This window comes from Carassius auratus, chromosome 4 (genome assembly GCF_003368295.1).
Source record: "Carassius auratus strain Wakin chromosome 4, ASM336829v1, whole genome shotgun sequence".
Taxonomy (NCBI): domain Eukaryota; kingdom Metazoa; phylum Chordata; class Actinopteri; order Cypriniformes; family Cyprinidae; genus Carassius; species Carassius auratus.
In genome coordinates this window covers 25,527,083-25,539,725 of record NC_039246.1, presented here as the reverse complement: position 1 = coordinate 25,539,725, position 12,643 = coordinate 25,527,083, and the positions used below count along the sequence as shown (strand labels likewise).

Here is a 12,643-nt window from a genome sequence, read left to right as displayed (position 1 = left end):
GTTATTTAGACAAAACAGTATAAAAAAAAAAAAAACTTAAGAGCAAATACCTATACATTAGTTAAAATAAAATACTAGAATTTATCTTTTATCGACATTTAGAAAAACATTTTTAAAATCAAATATCTCCCAACATTAGTTAAACTGCCCCATTATGTCATTAAGTTTCATAATGTTATTTTGGGTGTCGCCTACAAAAGATTAACATGCATGCAACATCAAACAACACTTTCATTTTTTCAAAATATGCATTTAATATCACGTCTTTTTCCAATGGTTCTGAAACTCTAAGTCTCTCTAAACCCCTCCTTTCTGTGCGCCTACTATGATTGGTCAGATTGCCCGGTCTGTTGTGATTGGCCTACTGTGTACAGCATGTGTTCAGAAATGAAACTCCTATTGCCATAGTTCTGTATTTTGAATGCCCAATAGAAAATATAATCATCTATTATTTATCATATTTACAGGTTGAAATTCAGTGGACCCAGTTGGTCCAAATAAACTGGGCAATGTTTCTTCAAGAAAAATAAATCTTTGAAGAGCAAGTGTTTTGTGAATCCCATGATGAATTACAACTTTGCAGATAATTTGCATTCACATACAGCTACATTACACACTGCATTGAAGCCAATATTCAAAATATATAAAAACAATTGTACTGTTTTTTAGCTAACATTAACAAAGTCTCATTTTAATGGCAGTGCATCCCTAGGCTGGACTTCTCTCCAGTTCGAATATTCCATTTGGCTCTGTGAAGAGTTCAATAAAGGAGGGTTAACTCTGCACAACTGAAAGAGATACTTAGCTGTGAATGTATTTCAGATCTTGTCTAGCATGTGTGTGAGACAAACGGAAATCAAGCAAAGCTGGGAACAGGATGGGTTTTAGGCCAGCCTAGTAACAACAGTGCAGCTCTTTTATACTCAGCTTCACAACAGAACTCCTGTGCTATTTTTCCTCTGAGCTAATTTCCTTTAATGAACTCCTGGCTGATTAAAAAAAGTACAGAGATCTTACGAGAAAAGAGGCTGTACTTCATGATATTATTTTGGCTGGATGAATTGCGCACTTGTATGTCAGGACACAATAGCGATTGAAGTTGAGAAACTTTGAAGCAATGACTCACGGTTGGGCTGCTCAGTTCAGATTGAAAACTGATTTAGCGTGTAAATGGCGCACACCAGAGGAACAGATATTAGCATAGCACCGCTGTGCTTCACCACAATGTGATGTTTTCCCAAAAAAGAAAGAATACCCTAGAGACTTGCTTCCCTTGTGCTAACACGGCGCACAGAATCGGTTTATAGACTACTTTACAATGCTAATCAATGTAGCTCCTGATGACAAAGCTTAACAGTTGTAATGAGGGAGCAAACGTCAACTGCTTCATACTGAACGACATTTGCAGTGCTCAGACAAAAGAACTAAAGGATTCTCATTTATTCTATGTCATAAGGGTTTGACCTGCCAGTTACTGCAATAAATCACCTCGTATCTGGAAAGCCACTGAATAATAGAAGTCAAAACATAATGGGCAAAGTTAAGAAACTGAATGTAAGTGGTGGCTACAGAGAGAAACCAAAGAGATATGATTAAAAACAAGGCCTTTTGCCAAATCAAACTTCAATACGGCATATATTTTGTGCTTTATTCAAATAGAATATATTGCTTTGTAAGCTTAGCAACATGCTAATGCATCAATAAACTGTATTATTGGCATCAGTAAACAATAGAGGAGTCTCTTGTACACTTTATGTGCATTACAGTGTACAGTGCATTTAAGTGACAGAGTTGCTGTTGCCTATGTAGAGCATTCCACATCCATTTTGGTTTAGGTGCTAACTTACATTTTGGAACAGCGCTGAAAGTCTCATAGACAAACAGGTCTTTAATATCTGCTCTTCAGCTGTTGTAATCGGTCATCTTAAGTTTACATAAAATCCTTTCCTGCAAAGCTCCACAAACTCAAGCACAAATTCAAACAGTGTGTTAGCTTTAAGGAAGCATTGTAATATTTGGTAAACAGTGGCATGTATGAGAGAAAGAGGTACACAGACACAAACTCTCACATGCACACACACTGGCAGGCACAAGCTTCAATGCATGGACCAAAGTTGCTCAGATGGTGTTAAAAGAAACCTTCTCTGTCTACACAATAAATATGCATAATTTGCTTCTTCAAAGTATAGGAAAAGCAGGATGTCTGCTCAATTAATAACACAGTAAATGAATACCCAGGTGATTTGGTTGGCCCATCACAGGTCAAAAAAAAAAAAAGTGTCAACAGGACAGATTTGAAAGGAAATTTCTTCAAAGAAAATGTACTATGAAAGTACAGAAATTCAGACACTGCCCTCCTCAGAAACATCCTTATTAAAACACACCTGCACTGTTCCTAAAGCCTTACCTGCAATTCTATTGCTCTTTTTCTCTTTTTGTCTCTTCTTCACTTTCAGCCTTTCTGAAATATCAGCCTTGGCTAAAAGCAAGCTTATGAACCATAGCAGTTCTGCACTGATTAATCATATTAGGGGCGATTTTGAGACTCTTTGTGTTTGTTGTGGCGCTGAGATAACTCGGTTATATTTTGCAAATGCAGCCTGTGACTAACATCCAATAGAATAGCTAATAAAGCAAAAGGGCTGATTTTGGTGTGATGCAGGGTGACACCAAAGATTATACTAAAAGCTAACAAATTTATGAGGCAGTACTCAATATGCAATTTGAACAAACGTGGGTGTCTAAGACGAGACGCTTTGAGAGCTCATAAATCAACATGAGAGGTCTGAAATAAAGAGCAATCAAGTGATATTATGCAATTATTCAGCGACTCGTAAAAATTAGTTTCAATGACCTTTAACTACACTGCAGAATAAAACATTTTATTAATCAGTATTTGTGTCTTTTGCAATAAAACATTTTGGTATCCTTTAACATCTCTCTCCTTAAGCATCTCCTTGCATAATTGCATAAAATAATAAGATCCGTTTCAGAGAATTTATCTTGAATTATATTTTGTACCCTATTGACAAGCAAAAACTTCAAACAAACAAATTCAACTAAAAACATTTCAATTCAATAAAATCACATGAAATTTACTTGCCCAGTAAATTTTCAGAGTTTTAATGATTTTGAAGTGTAGTACACATTGCCCTACCCTGACCACATGGTGTGGGTCACCTAAAGCTGGCAACTACTTGGACAGTCCCCAAATGATGCGCTTTTCAAAACCAATAATTCAAGTGTAATTCACTCTCCTTTGACACTTATCCATATGCCGTGAGCAATCGGGCTAAGCAGGGCTTAACACATATCTTAAGACTTCCACTAAAGTAGTTTTCAAATAACCCAAGGCAGATATAAGAAGAAGCCTTAATAGAAGACGACACACACACAACATTAAAAAAAGAACATCAAAATTACTGGTTTTAAAACAAGTTATTTAGATTAATTCTGCAGAGACGCGCTGCCACACTCATCACATACAATAAAGTACTGCATCAACAACATCAACACAGAAACCATTCAAGCAGATGGGTAGAGAAACAGTGACAAGCAAAAACTACAGCTGTGCTGTATACACATGCATTTGGACCCTGATCTAATCAGAGCTGATGGATGAGAATGGTGAAATCAGAGAAATGGAGGTAGACAGAGATGGAAATAAAAGAGGAGTTTGATCAAGTGAAAGGGAGTGCAAAAGTGGAAGATGGAGGTAGGGGATCTTTCTAGTCATCCTGTATATGTCTGAGAGGCTGTGGGCAGAACGGACTATTAGGAGGGTCTAGCGCTTGATGATGAAAGCTGTGATAGAATCTGCAAAGCCATTTCACTGAGTGCTGAAGAATAGGATCATGGATCCTGGTCACATGTCCCTGATCTAACCAGACCATAGACACATTAGGACATAGTTCTGAACTAACTACAACATATATAGTAGCATTAAATGTTTGTCAAAGATTCAAGGGCAATGAACTGTATAATTATATATTTTTGTACAAATTCTTAACGTAAAATGCATAAAAGAAAAAATATAAAAATTAGAACTTAAAGGGGTCATGACATGGTTTTTTTTATTTTATTATTATGGTCCCCTAGGTGCAATTATAGTATTACTATAGTTAAAAAAAAAAAAACTTTTAAAATGTAGTGAATTATGACATTTTCCCACCCTGTTTCTCATCCTTTGATTCAAACAGTCTGTTTTGGGTTGTTTCCGCTTTAAGAGTTCAGTGTTAACGCCCACTGTTATGATTGGCTAACGACATTTGACGGAACATTTGCGGATTGAGCGTAACTGTTTAGTAGCGAGTGATGCATTCGAAGCGATGGCTCTTGCAATGATAAAACCTTATATGTTTGAGCCGGAATCAGATGAGGAATTAGAGGAAAATGAACCATCACCACAACAACGAAGACTGGATCAGCCCGTGTCCACATGGAAAGTGAAACTATTTTGAATTAATAAAAAAATTGTAACCCGAGACACTTGAAAACGGTTTATTGTTGCATAATTATTCTATAGTTTAATATGCTAACAGTTCAACATTATTTACCTAATTTCAATGAAATGATAGGGTGTACTGCGGACAAAAATGCATGCACAGGCCATATTTGAAGATGCAGCATTGATAAGGCAACATTTTTAATCTTCTATTACATGTAGGCCTACTAGAAAGGCGACATATTTTCAAGATTCTCTTATACAAATAAACTGCATCCATTTTTCCCTGACGTCAGGATCTTTCGGCAGCGTATTCAAAGATGTTGTTTGTCCACAGCCAGGAACAGCACATCTGCGTGGCATTGTAATTTTCCTGTACACAGACCCACTCGCTGTCCGTCGACTGAACACTTGTGAGGCGCGCAGCGCGACAACGATCCGAAATGAGCGTAGTTGTCTTGTGCTGGAGGCGGTCATATGCAAATGGTTGGAACGTCACTTCGCACCGTGACGTCACTTCTTACCATGGATCCAGAACGAGCTGTATTTAGAGCTTGATTAAATAAATGGCTCGTTTATAATGGGGAGGACGTCTTAAGCTATGAAACTTGCAGGACGTTTTAATGGTACAAAGACCTCTTATATTCCAAAAGATCAAGGCAAATTTGGTTTCTCATTTCATGACCCCTTTAAAAACAACAGAGAAAAAATATATGTAAAAAAAAAATACAAATTAAAAAAATTAAAAGGTCATGTGGTGAAAATTTGAAAAATGATAAATGGTGACATCCATATTATGTGATTAAGACAGTTTATGTAAACAAAAGACTGTGATCATTACCCTTAACCTTAATAATGTGATTAAGCTCATAATTAGATCCGCCATAATCACTATTAAATATGTTGAGTTCTGACATTTTGCACTATAGTGGCTTTTTGCAACACATTTTAGGCATGTTTCCCACAAAATAAGGGAGGTTGTGTGACTCGTGTCCCTCAGAAACACATTAAGCAGGCAAATGAACTTTTCAACCGAATACCTTTGTGATGTGGTTAAATACAAATGAAAATTGACCAAATGGCGGTAAACAAACCACATTCCTTTGCATTTAATCAAAATGTAATGACAAGTAGCATGTAAAAGGGACTGAAGAGGTTTGCCCATGCCATGTAAACATCTTAATCCAAGTAATTCCTTTCTCTGATTATTGGGAATAATCCCTAGACGTAGCTTGAGCCCTTCGTTTAGTGTATGTTTACAGGGGCTTTTGCCTTCTTTTTATCACCCACCAAGCAAGTAATCAGTAATGTTTTGCATCATACATCACTGGTTTTCAGCAAAATTGTGGTAATGAGTTTATAGCTACATTATAGCTGTATAATTTACAGATTGCAGAATGTTTAATTTTGTATAAAGAGAGATAAAATGTAATGAACTAATAAAAATATAATTACAAATCTAATATTTCCAGCAAATATAAATCATGAATTCCGAAACACACACACACAGAAACCAGAACAAGATTAGTTTACGTCATTGTTTTGCTGCAAGCCGAGATGCACTCACAGACTGTAAACTGAACAATAACACGATAGTTTATCTGACACAGTCATAAGGAGGATGAACTCTCAGGGGGCTTTGGTGTCTGCAGAGGAGAGAACCGTGATCGCTGGGGTTAAGATGTCATTACCAGACAAGCATTTGATATTGCTGTTGTTTACTTGGCTATCCCGAAAATGTCAGCCTAAATGACAAATAGTGCTATCCTCATCAATTCAAAAAATAAAAAATAAAAACAGGATTCCATGACTTTAGAGGCCTGGCACATGTTAAACTCACCCCGAGATGAGTGCGATACTCATTGTGGGTTTGATACGGCACTGTCATTGAAATAAATGCCTAATTTATTCCTTAATGGCTCTTACACAACACATCCGAATTCATCATGCCTCTTTGATGATGAAGGCTCCATCGCATACAGAGAAAGGGGGGAGAGAATAGGTTACGCTTTTGCTTTCAGCGAGGACATTTCCAGCGGGAGGATGAGGTGGCCTTACAGTACACAGTGTGAGGAGGGAGTATTAAGCCCACTGTGAATGGAGAAGTGCAGTGACGTGATGTGACAGCCCGAGTGTGATGGGATGGCCTGAAGTTTGTGGGTAGAAACAACATTTATCAAGAAGCAACATTTATCACCTGAAGGTGAAGACATTAAAAACAATGTCGCTGCAATTCAAGCATTAACAGACAGTGCCCACATTTTCAAGTGCAAGCCACTTTCCTCAGCTCTTTTCTAAAAAAAAGAAAGAAAAAAAAGCAAAGAGAAAAGGTAATAATGAATAAGCGATAAGGACAAATTAGGTGTTGTTTTTGCTAGAGCTCTCGGAAGGTACTCTGTGCCCTGCTGAAAATAACTAGGGATAGATCATCTGAAAATGATATGTCCTTATTTATTCACCATCTCACTGATCCAAACTTAACTTATAACTTTTTTTGTGGAACACAAAAATAAAAATTCAGAATAATACCCTGGCAGCTCTTTTACATGATGAATACCAATGAGGACTGGAGATGTCATGCGGCACAAAAAAAACCCAACAACAATAAATATAAATATTTACGATTTTATGACATTCTTATTAAGGCCTACACATTTTTTATGACCTAATGTGTGCCATCTTCCAAGTCTGTAGTAATATGATAGCATATGTGTGGAATTGCAGTGGGCTTTTATTCATTGTGAGTGACTAAGTCACTCACTAAGTCGTGAAAACTGGATCAGCCCAATATCTGAACAAATCATTCAATGCAGCATTTCCCAAAAGCATAAACCCAAGTACATTGTAGAAACTACTGGCACCAATAGTCTCTACAATCTACTTTGGCATGCAGTGCTATTGGGGAAAGCAGCCCTTATCGGTTTTATGTACTGGACCATTCAAAACTTGTTCAAAAAGATAAGATTCAAAGTGAAATGAGTGGCCAGTGGCCATGATGCCTTTGTTCTAAATAAATAAATAAATGAGGTTTAGATCATAATGTTCAGAAAGAAAGAAAGAAATGTTAGTCAATTACTTTTATCAAAGGATGACCATGACTAGCTGTGACCTGATCCAGTGCAAGGATGAATAGTTCAAAGAGGCTAATGAAAGTAGAGAATAATATTAAGCAGTGATCAAGACTCAAGAGAGAGAGAGTAGTGTGTAACGTGCAACTGCAAAATAAATTAAAAATATATATATACAATTTAAAAAAAAGATTGAATCCAGAAAGTGTGCCAAGTACTTTCATCTCATTTTATCCCAAATGAGAATGATGAGACAGTATCCTCATGCTATTCAGCAGAAGGCCTTAGGTAACTATCTCTTTTTGGCGTGATTGCTAATGCTTAGAGAAAGATCAGCTGACTGTGATTGGTGACTGGGGAGGAGAGAGGATTGTGGAGGGACAGTCAGGCTTCATTATCACCTACTAACTGTGAGCAGCTCGCTAAAATACCAGACTACATCTTTCTTTAGCAACCGCAGGCCTAAAAAAGCTGCCACTGCGCAACTGACGTGCCCCATAACCATATTTCAAGAATTTCTGCCTTCTTTCCAGAAGGATTTTGAGAGGGTTATAGGCGGTTGTTAATTTGTGCCTGCTTGAATGTCTTTGGAAATCAAAATCTAGTGATACAATTCGTTTAGCGTTTGCATCGATACACAGCATTACATTAGATATACACACAGCTGTGGATTTTTTGGTTTTCGGTGTGAAAAATCTTTTGTTGGATTTCATACTGTCTATAGGAGGGAAAAAAGATGGGGGACTTCGGTTATAGTTTGGACAAAACAAGTGTTTTATCAGATGGAAACATTTTGTTTAACTTTAACTGTCAAAACGAAGAAATTTGGTATGCGTTTATTTTTTCCTTCAGGGTTTCATGTGACCTACTAGAGGAATCTTTGCTTTGATATGAGGCAGATCCTTGATTTAGCTCCCAACTCCTTCGAGATGTCTCTTAGAAATGCTGCCACTTTCTTTTTGGGAACCAAACACATTCTGTCACAGCAGTGTTGGTGGCTGTTTGATGAATCCAAGCAAAACCTTTAAATTGCACAAAAGGTATTCCTCTTTACCAAGTAAAAAGCGGTATTTGCCACTTCAATCTATATTATTAATAACACAATATTTCAATGACAGCTATTTTGCATACAGTATAGTGTCACATTGCTGTAATTTAACCTGTGACTAGCTATTAATTTATTTTCCCAGACTTGAGCAAGAAAAAAAGAAAAAGTAATTTTAGTTATAGAGATGATGCTATGTTGTGAATTGCATAGCATACAACAAATGCCACCAAAAAAAAAAAACACAAAAGAGCTTTCACAAGCAATTTAACTTCTGTAATGTGAAATCTTTCTAAAATATATAATATATTATTATAAACAAAATATTTGGCTGGAAGGGGTTGAAAAGTTAAAAAAGGGATTGGTGATGTCAGATAAAAGCCACTTCAGAGACGTATCAAGTTAATATGATAAAAGCTTACAAAAGCTTAAAATGTTTGTATAGGTTTATGACAGTGAATAGCATCAATTTTGATGTCATGTTGATTTTGACTGGTGCTCCACTGCATTTTATAACAACTGGAACTGCACTGATACTCAAATCTACTCCAGTGAACAAGTGAAAAACAAATAAGCGAAATGGATACTGTGCATTAGGTTTCTGGGAACCTCACAGCAGGGTAAGGCCACTTGCCCTGAGCTAAGAGAAGGTGGCTAATGTTTCATATAGGGAGTCTCTACAAGAACAATAGCCAGCATTTAAAACAGCATTTTATACACTATTATGCTATGGAAAATAACAGTTTGCAGAAGAAAAGGGTATACAAATGTGGCCATTTATTGAGAAAATAAATGGAAAGAAGGGATGCTAGGGTTTGAAGCATTCCGGACTAGCTTTATAATCAGTTTGAGATGGACAGCTTTAACCAGTAACATGTGACTTTCAAACTGGAAAAGCTTAAGGTTCGACACATAAAAGATTAACCCACTTCACTCTCGAAATGTTAACGTGAGTCCTAAAAAATAAAAGGCATTTATAGCCAAACTGTGTGTAAAAAAAAAAAAAAAAATGTGCAAATACAACAGGACTGACAACCGTAGGCACATTACACTGAGTCACCTTCACCAGAACGTCCTACAGTCCCCGAATACATCAAACAAACATATTCTGCCTCTACACTACTCTTTGTTATGTAGAGATGATCCATTTATCAAAATGCAGTCCTCCCCCAAAGCGTGGATCCTGCAGTGAACCCACTGGTATAAAAATCATGTGTATCATAGAAGGAGTGACAGCAGGCCACGTGAGGGACATTTTGATAAATGACGAGAATGGACACACTTAAACCTGACCCTGAATTATACATGAGGAAGGCAGAAATGATGAAGAGAGAGGCAGAGGCGAAACGAGGGACCCTAGCAAATGGGGGAGTGGTTGGTCTCGGGGAGTCCATGTGTGACATTTCCAGGCTTTTGCTATGGGTTAATTAGCAGTTGATCCCTTTGTGCATGCCTAGCTGCCATTACGTTTTAAAAGCAGCATTGCTTGCTCAAAGTCAAATTACATTTAACACACACCTGAAGCATTAAACCAAACAGGAAATGTAAGTGACATCTCTACATTTCCCTCTAATCTAAAAATATTCCATATGGCATTTACTCCTCAATTTCTCAGAGTGACTCAGTTGGACTCCAGCTGGGCCAATTAGGTGTCTAATTCTAGGTTTCGTACAGAGCGTTTTGCTACTGCATATCAGAGTGAATACCCGACATTTAAAATCATGCTTGAAAGAAAGAAGCCATTTAGGGAACAGGTTGCAGCGTTCAGCTGACATCACAATCATAACAACTCGCTGATCAAAAACAATTTCAATTTTATTAACGCCTCCCTGCAAAAACCAAACCAAAGCAAACGTGGGGATGAAACATGGCTTCAGTCGCACAATTAATTCCACCAGTCATCCTCGATTCAAGCTAGCAACGTCTGAGAACACTGCAGCTTTGCAGGTTTAAAATTCTCACAAAGGTTGTTTGTGCAAATCAGCGCTTTCATGCGTAGCGGTGATGACTACATCACTATTGCTAATGGTGATGAGTGAGTATCTTGGGTACTGCTTTGTCTGACTTACATGCCTCCACTGATTCAGCACTGTGGAAATTCCTGGCATTCCATGGAAAAAACTGGAGCTATACTTTAATAATGAAACTACACAAATTTTTTTATCATGCTGAAGATTTTTATTCACTTTGTTATTGTTTTGTTGACTGTAGACAAAACGTGACCCACACACACTGAACATTAAAGCTATAATTAGCATACTTTTGAATCGTCAACATTATCGATTTTTTGAATCCCATCTTCCTTGATTCAAAACTTTCATACAAAGTGCATAAAACATTCTCAATTCTCTAAATACATAATAATGCAAAAGAAAATATAGCAACAAATCATTGCTAACACCTGCATTCAGCCACTTTTGGATTGTCCACCTTTCGCTAGGAGAGCCAAGGAATGAGGATTACAGGATTCCTGGTCCGCTTCCCTGTCATTACCCATTCTGCCCTGGGGGCATCTTGTGAACGGGAACCTGCCAACTTCAAAACAGGTAGGGGAGAACCAAGAGAGCACAATGCTAATTATCATTCTGTATATAGGGAAACTCTGAGACAACAAAGGGTAGCATTATCCTGTAAGAACAACACCAGGATGTATGCAGTGTGCATGGATGCTTCATAATAAACAAAGGTAAAGCAAAGGTTGAGAAATATGCTAGCCAGTGCTTGCATTTTTGAAAACTAGCATTACAGCTACCCGAGACCGATATGCTGTTGAAAACTATGCCCCATTTCACACAGATACACACAGGGACACACTCAAACTTCTCACCTGCGATTAAAGGGCAGTGTGCTATCCAAACACACCAAGTAGCACTCAAACAGAAGCAGCTCAGCAGGGTACACCAGTATGACCATAAATGTCCACTCTAGTGCGCATTTAATGGCCAATGTAGCATTAAACACACTCTAAATCAATAGAAACAAATGGTGACCGACTGAGGCCATCCATCAAGACAAGGGTAGTGGGGCGAATACACCCTTATAAACACACTTGCACTGACAATGAACCTCAGCTGCCGTATGCTGAAGTCCCTCTAGGAGTTTATGGTCTGCAGGTAAACCATTCATTCATGGCTCAAACATGAGTTGCTATGATGGCAATAGTAAAACAATGACTGATACCAGAGATCTAATCCCCCCCCCCTTATTTCCTCCCTTCCCAGCCAGCTAGTGGGAGCACTTACGGTGTAGGTGCTCAGAAGCATAGTAATAGACATCCTCGTAACCCTCATGATAATCCTCTTCCGGACGGTACTTTTTGCCCTTGCGTCTCCTGGACCTCCGGATCTGCTTGACAAAGCCAAGGAAGCGCTCCATGCCTGCCCACCGTGTGCAGTCCCACTGATACAGGCGCAGACCGCTGCACTCAGCCAGCGTGCGTGTGTGTCTGTGTGTGAGAGAAGGTGTGTGTTCTGTTTCACAAAGAGCACGGCTCCAAAGGATCTCAGAGAGAGAGAGAGAGAGAGAAAGAGCGAGACAGAGGCGGAGAGGGAGAGGAGGAGGGGTGCGGGGGGAAGCAGCGGATCGCAGTCAGCTGGAGAGGATGGGTCAAATATCAGTCTTCTCCGGTGCACCCGTCTCCTTTAAGAAACCCGTATGTAGAAGTGTCCTCAGCTGAATGGGTTTTTGTGCATGCTTGCATGCACGTGTAGGTAAGGAGAATGTGCACAGGCTAAGTACGAAAGAGAGAGAGAGAGAGCAAGGGCGGGGGAATACACACTGGGAAGTGAGAAAGACACAAAGTTCAAAGGAACTGGCAGCAAGGTGAGGAATCCTTGGTCTATGACTGTCTCATTCCAAAATTGGAACGGGGCGGGGATTCAGTCTGCCTTTAAAATAAGCATGAGTTTTCATTGGTGTAAGAATGAACAAAAGCAACGCTGCACCAGTGGGGTGTGGATGGAAACCCTCGAGTGGCTTTCCTGAAAATTCCTTGCGATAATTCCACAAGACGGAAGGGGCACTGTGGTCACATGTTACTGGCATGGCACTGACAAAAAGCTGAGAGGATTACAACACTCTCTAATT

General features: G+C 38.6%; 1 pseudogene; it reads right to left on the bottom strand.

The window, feature by feature from the left end:
• LOC113063928 (glutamate receptor-interacting protein 1-like) overlaps window positions 1–12,270 on the bottom strand; it is a 143,429-nt pseudogene extending 131,159 nt beyond the window's left edge.
• Window positions 12,271–12,643: the final 373 nt, after the last annotated feature.